This window comes from Leptosomus discolor, chromosome 5 (assembly GCF_034619465.1).
Source record: "Leptosomus discolor isolate bLepDis1 chromosome 5, bLepDis1.hap2, whole genome shotgun sequence".
NCBI lineage: Eukaryota > Metazoa > Chordata > Aves > Leptosomiformes > Leptosomidae > Leptosomus > Leptosomus discolor.
In genome coordinates, this window is record NC_141395.1 from 48,852,091 (window position 1) to 48,858,647 (window position 6,557).

Sequence of the window (6,557 nt, forward strand, 5' to 3'; positions counted from 1 at the left end):
TGGTGAATGCATGTTTCAACAATCACTCTAAATTTCATTTCCAGAGAAGCTGTAGTTGTGTAGCAGCTCTGTGTCTGGAGAGGAATGGCTTACTAACACGAGCGGCAAACATGCCTGAGTTCAGCTCCAGATGTTCCTGGTTTGAGCCATGGTATTTCAAGCCAGAAGAAAGCCAGCACACCAAATACTCATCCTCTGGATTTTTAAGAGTTTTCAGAAGCTTGGGATGAATTGATTTACTGTGATGAGCCCCCTTCTCTTGCTCTTCCTCCCCTTCCAGTCCAACATTGGCTAAGTTTTGTGTCTGGATTCTATAATAACCCATCTGGATTTGGACACTCTGTGGATTTGCACAAAGGGGACCCCTGTGACACATACTCACTTGGGCATATACTCACTCAGTTATGATTTGTGAAAATAATCTATTATGATATATAAAGTGATCTGTTGTTCATACAATACTGATGTCATAAGGAAATCACCACTTTGCACATTTTATTTATTCCAGACAGCAATGATTTTCCTTTAGTATTTTAAAGGAGACTTTCTTCCCAGAAGTTGTGTAAGAAAGAAACAGAGAAAAAAGAGGGAATAAAATATTGGAGTTTGCTGAACTGTTGCAAAGAAAAAACATAGCAGAGTGAGAAATTCTGCAAGGTGAGATGCTGAACATCCTGAACCAGACACCATTAATCACAGCATCCAAAGCTGGTGTGGATAGACATCTGGCTTTTAAAAGTGGCTCAAACAAACTGATGTGATTCTTCAGATACATTTTTGCAGGCAGTAAATGCAACACAGTAAATGCTGAACTGACCTGAACATTCAAAAGGCTTTAATGAGAATACAGTTACCACCAGGAAGATGCTGTGTTTCTTTATGTTATTTTAGAGTAGTTGCTTTTGTAAAATCTGCATACAGTAGCTCTTAATGTTTACCTCCTGCTTTTAAGAGTGTTTTTCTTTTTTGCTGTTTACTGTTTATTTTTTGTCAATGCATTGCTCTTTTTACAAGTTCCTTTTAGTACGAGTTTTTATGACAGAATAAAGTACTGAAGTTTTGCCATTAACTTCAGGAAAATCCAGACTGTGCTATTTTTACAAGTTGGCCACCAGTGCTTTGTGAGGAAACACAATGGTAAAGCATGTGTGAGAGATACTGAGCAGCCCAAAAGTTGACTGATGGAGGTCACTTCTGTGTACTTGCCATGGAAAAAGTGTTGAGCTCAGGTTGGATCTGCATGACTTTACTGGGTCAGATTAATTGAGTCAGTTGCATAAACATGGTAGTGTTGGTCTGCCTAAAAACATTTAACTGGAAATAAAAAGTAGTCTCCAAGTTGGCCACCCTTGCCTTATATAAGCAATGTGCATAATAGCTTAATGGGTTTAATTTTCACACTGCATTTTAGATATCAAGTGTACAATAAAATGTTTTCACACACTGCCAAAATATACTGGATGAAAAATATACTTTCGTATTTTATCTGACAAAAAGTTGTTATCTATTTTGTACGATATATTACATTTTTGAAAAAGAAGAACACCACTGTAATTTATTGGGAAAAGCTGATTTATTTTATAAATGTAACATTATTTTTGTAAACTTAATTATGGAAAATCAGAAATGATTAGCTTTGTTAAATATTAAATTATAATTAGATGTAACTTTATATGTTTGAACTCTGATACCAAGTTTTTGTGTTGAGCATTTCCAATTGAAATGGTTGCTGGAAATGTTTCAAACGGACTGTTTTTCATCAAAGCTCAATAAAGAAAAATGTATGATCCAAATGACACATTTGCCTTTTTTTTTTTTTACTGTTTACATAAACTTTGGCGATGATTTACATTGCTTATGTTATGAATATGTATAAAACTGTAATGTGCTTTCATGTCTGCAGTATTCACAGCATCACAGAACGGCTGAGGCTGGAAGGGAGATCATCTTCTCCAACCCCCCCGCTCAAGCAGGATATTGAAATTGTATGAAAGAATACGATGGCAACATTTTGGCTGATTCTACTGTAACATGGCAGAGTATTACATAGCTATGGTTTTCAGTCTTTAGTTCAGACTCAGAAATGAACTGCAGTGCATTCTTAATTCCATCTGTGTTTAAAATGAAGCATCTGTTGAACTGCCTTTTTTTTTTTTTTCTGGACAGTGACAACTTAACAAATCACTCCCTTTCATTGCTCTAGTGCATTGTTATTTAGGCTAATTTAGTTGCAGCTGAGCAGTTATTTTGTAGAAAAAGACTTTGTAAGCTGTAGAAAAAACTTTTTAAGATATATATATTTTTAGATAACCAGTATCTCCTCAGCTTTGGAAAGTATGTTCAGTTTTATGTCTCCTTTGAGTAGATTTTGAACAGAGGTGGGTTTTTTTTTTTTGATTGGGTGGTGGTGATAACACAATGGATTGGGCTCTTTGCTTTTGCTCACGTGTGCTTACTGTGGATTGCAGAGCTGCAGGGCAAAGCTTCGGTGGGAGGAAGAAGAGACTCCACTTCTGAATGTTGGAGATCCCTCTGAGGAACTTGTGTCTGGGGCTGATTACTCTAAAGGAAGGATTTCTCTGGCCTTTACTTGTAAATGTTGACTTGGGTGAAGAAAGTTTTTGATTTTAGAGAACAAAAGATTTTTTTTTTTTTCAGCCTACAGTGGAGAAAACATGGAACCCCCCCGACATCTTCAATGCTGTGAAGTGCTGACAGACTCTTCTTTAAGGATTTCCATAAATCAATTTTACAAACAGGTGAATCAGGAGAGTATGTTTTACAGAGAGAGATGAATGTATTAACTTTCAGTTCTGATCACTGCACAAAATTCCTCATAATTAAGGAATTCTGAATGTGAGTGAAGGTATTTACTGAGCTCTAGGAACCTTCTGCGACAGAAAATTTAACATTATCAGAATATAAGAAAATCTGTTATAGCTCTTCATTGGCATTTGTATACTTGGCAGTGCTGTTTTCATCTCAAGAATGGCTATCATTCTGTGATTGACTAAAATTTTGATGATGACGTGTGCTCCACTGGGTGAAAAGCAGCAAATGTTGAAGATTTTCCTTTAGCCAGTCTGATCAAGGGGTAGTTTCATCTAAAGCTTAGACACTGTGCTCTGAGATTAAAGAAGAAAGCCCAGAAATCCACACTTACAAAATGTCTTTGACTTGGGCCTGAAGAGCACTGGCTGGTCTCTTTGAGTCTTATTGTAGTAAGACTTGAACAGGCCAACTGGGATGAGACAAAAACTTGGCCAAGTTTTTAGTTATGTACAAAGGCAACGTTTCAATTTGACACAACTTTGGAGAAAAAAAAGGAGTTGGTGCTGGTGATGTTCTCGTCTGTCATCTTCGCATCAGCCACTCGATCTGCAGAGTGTCAGCTATTGTCACCTCTTCGAATGGCTCCTATTTCCAGTCTTTTTGGAATAAAACACCTAAATAGCTTACAACTGCTACCTAGCTAAAAATATACCAGATTCATAGAAATGCAGTTTTGAGATCATATAAAACTTTCTTTTTTAGTTTATGCATTTTGCTACTTAATTGAAATGGTACAGCTTATGTTACAATTTGATCAGCAAGCGGTTTCCCCCTCACTGTTTTTTTTGACCCCCCTCACAATTGAATTTTCATGAATATGACTGCCCAACAAAGCATCCCGTTTTTCAGATGCCTGCCTGCCTTTTGTAATTTAAATAATGCAAGCATATGAACATAGAGATTTTGCATTAAGAGGCAAAGGCAATCTCACCAAAAGAGTTTATTCAATATATTTCCAACATCATCTACTCCAAGATATAATTAAGATTACTATAGCCCAAGACTAATTTGCTGTGGTTTCCAAAAAGTGGAGCAGATAGCAATTGTAATAGAGGACAAGAATTTTCCATATAAAATGTTTCATTGTCATATGAGATTTTTTAATGAGCATTAGTCTTGATCAGAAATGTAATAAAACAGGACAATACTCTAAAATATGCAGACAGATGTATAATAAAATAACAAACTTTATATATTTAATTTATGTAGTGTGAAGTACACTTTTCTTTTGCAACATTAATATCCATTTTTTATCTCAACGACAAAATCAAAATTTAACTGTAGCATGATCTGTCCTCTGTTTTAATGCGGGGTTTTTTGTCGGTTGATTAAAATTGCATCATGTGATTAAACACATAGAGACGGATATTCCATTCCTGTGACACTGTGCCTCTTCAGGGACTGACAGCCTGACGTGCTGCTTATTAACCAACAAATAATTTGAAAATGAAAACAGGGACAAAGCCCTTCTGGAGGGCAGAAGAGGAATCCACATCCTGATCGTGAGGAAGGCACTGTTGGAGCTTTCAGCTTTTCACTTACAGAAGCAACACCTGCTTAAGGTGAAATTTACACTTTGAAGATAGGGGTAATAGTGAGGACAAAATCCCTTAAAAATAGAGTTGTTAGTCTCAAGGGTACCCAGTGAGAGAGGATAGATTGAAGAAGACTTGATGAGCACAGAAGAGCAGTCAGCCGAGGAACACAGCACTATTGTCTTTTGCAATGCCTCAGCTTCTGGAGGTATATGAGTATGTGAAAAGGAATCTTTCTTTTGTCATGGTCAGAGCAAGCTTCAAGGCATCATGATTAACAGAGAACCTCCTCAAACAATGAAATTTACACGCAGAAAAATCAGAAGGAATATTATTTTGATTTGGAAATAATTCAGCTTATTGATTTTTTTATACAAGTCAATCTTTCTGGTATTTTGAATGCTCTTTTCAAATTTTAAATGCTTGGAATTGACCATGCTATGTCAGATGTCATCTTCGTGTTCTGCCTGGTGGGAGGGGAGTGGGGGCAGTGAATGAAGACATTAGAAGGCCAAAAGAAAGCCAAAGCAGTGAGAACTCTCAGACCCAAAGAATAAGACTCCGTCAGCACATTAAATAGACTCATGGGATCTACTTCAACTAAAGTATGTGAATGGAACTATTTGCTCAAATTACTATCTTCAACCCTAATAATATCGTTTGCTGGTGATAAAGGTTCTTTAGTGTAACAACTATGAATTACATTGCTCTGTCCTCTCTCTCTCACCTGAATCTTATCTTTCCTGGAGTAAGAGTCCTTATTTATTTACAGCTTAATTTATATTGAATCCTGTGTTTGAGAATCCTTGAACCCATCAAGCTTACAGCACTTGTGTTGTCACACTGCTAGCCCCGTTTTGTGTGAGCTCAGGCTGAGTTTCCTGGGGGAAAAAAAAAAAACCACCTACTAGAATAACTAGAAAGGGGAAGAGAAAACAGCAGCAGGTTTAGAAGGATGCAGAGCATCCTGTCATTTCTATTACTCACTGCTGCTGAACTCACTACCTACTGTTCGTGACCTCTGAACATGTTAGTGATTGCACGGTAGTTCCTCATGTCACAGGGAGACATATGGTGACGCAAAGGTCTGTATGCTGCCACTCATTTTCTCTGGGCAATTTACATCTGTATTGTTATGGGCAGTGTTTTGAAGGATGTAAACAGCACAGTTATTTCATCTCATTCTTTTGTTTAAAAAGTACAAATGAATGAATCATCCTTTGCCTCTTTGCACTTTATTTAATTCATAAATATCAATACTGAAGCATTACTAAAAATGTAACATCTGGACCAGATCTTAACTGATGCATTTCACTTTCTCTACCACTCACCTTACTAAAATCAGTTTTCAGCAGTGTTCATTTTCTAATACTCAATTTTATTGCAAGGTATTTTAAGATTTTAATTGAAGTTTATTACAGGTGCCTGTGGGACAGTAAGGAGGAATACCAGTATTTCTGTAAACGAGGTGTCCTTGCAGCTAGAGTGTGTGCTAGAATGCTTTAAAGCTGCTGCTCTGAAGTTCTGTAATTTGGGTGCAATGTGTATTATAGGTTAATCCCCAGTACACGCAAACCAATTCACCAATTTAAACCTCATTATTTCCTGTCACTTTGCCTTAAACTACAACCAGCACAGGAGACAAAGCTGTGCCCATTGTCCACTGTCACTTGCTTTATATATGGAGACACTGAGAGTTATTTGTTGACCTTTGAAGTAGAGTGTCAAGCTCCTTTAATATTCTTTCATTTCAGATGATGAGAAATACAACTGAGAGTTCTCTGTCAGTCCCACGTGACTCGTGTCCTTGGTGGTAATGAGGCTAAGTGGTGCGGATGACCCCTAATGCAAGAGGGGAGCAGCAGAGTGCCTGCTCCAGCATGGCTGTAGGGCTACATTGCCCTGTAACTGGAAGGGAGTTACTTTCTGCTTCTTTTTCTGTGGAATAAAGACATCTCAGCCTCCTCTAAAGCCGCTGCTCCATTGGAATGGTTGTCATTCATACATTAGACATTTTGCTTTTTTATGCAAAAATTCTTGCAGTGCAATATTATGACACAATACAAAACATTACAGTCTTACTGGAAGAAAAATTTTGCTAAGGATCATAGCAAGCCTGCCTTGCAGTTTGATCGAACTCTGTTGCGTAAGTAAGCAAACCTGAGGAAAGACAGCAGGTGTCCTATTATC